This window comes from Rhagoletis pomonella, unplaced genomic scaffold (genome assembly GCF_013731165.1).
Source record: "Rhagoletis pomonella isolate Grant_MI unplaced genomic scaffold, Rhpom_1.0 Rhpom_scaffold_00007, whole genome shotgun sequence".
Taxonomy (NCBI): Eukaryota; Metazoa; Arthropoda; class Insecta; order Diptera; family Tephritidae; genus Rhagoletis; species Rhagoletis pomonella.
Window position 1 is genome coordinate 6,877,415 of NW_023458561.1, and position 953 is coordinate 6,878,367.

The following is a 953-nucleotide window of genomic DNA, read 5'->3' on the forward strand; positions in this document are numbered from 1 at the left end:
AACGAAGTGAAAATGGAGGTAATAACCTCTTCCCTCCATTCTTTACGCCGTAGGTAGGACAAGCCAAGGCCGGTGCACAAGAAGCACAGGGTCAGATTGATAAGTCCATACAAGAATTGGATGACATCAAGGAGGAATTAGAGAATCTAAGGGACATTGATGTCGAAGATTTAGATAAACTCGGTTAGTACTTACCTCTTAATTAACAACAGCAACTTTTGTTTTTACATTTTTTTCTTTTTTTTGATTCCTCCCCTTTTTATTTTTCCGTCGTGTAGAAAGTCGCCTCGATCAAGTGGAGTTCGAATTGAATCGTGTCAACTTGACCGGTCGAATTGATAAGTTCCGTGATTTGCGCAACGCACAAAAGAAATGGATCGACAAGTACGAGAAGGATTTGTACGATTTGGAGGAGCAAGTAGCAAATATTCGTGCGATAGCCCAAGCACTACCCAATGGCTGTTATCCGCGTAGTCGATTGGAGCCATAAATGGGCCAAGTATCGGTTAACACTGCCCAACAAACCATAGAACTAAACTCTAAATATGCGAAAAGAGAAATGAAAAAATCCAAATACCCTATACTAGTGTCTAATATGAAAATATTTTAGTGAAGACGTAGTTAAGTTAAGTTTTAAAATAAATATTCTTAAATCCTACTTTTTTTGTACGCACACATATGAGCCGCTTATTTGTAAAGTGGCATAAGTCATTTCCTGCCGTTTAAATACAGTGATTATTTACTTGTATCTAGACGCTTCTGTTATTCGTTAAACTTCGTCAGCCGAAAGTAAAAAGTTTTTTTATTTAGCTTATGACAGCAGAACGATTTGCAGATGCATTCAGTTTAATAGTAACTAAGCGTTTAGGCTCAAGAGGTGGAAATGACTTATGCCACTTTCATAATACACGGATCTTATTATCTTTCAGCTGCTATTTCCGAAGTGAACCAAA

General features: G+C 37.6%; 1 long non-coding RNA gene across 1 annotated transcript; it reads left to right on the top strand.

Moving 5' to 3' along the window:
- Positions 1-39: 39 nt before the first annotated feature.
- On the top strand, positions 40-658 carry LOC118742282. The gene is made up of 2 exons (XR_004993357.1): positions 40-183; positions 279-658. It is a non-coding gene; the product is annotated as an uncharacterized LOC118742282 (long non-coding RNA).
- Positions 659-953: the final 295 nt, after the last annotated feature.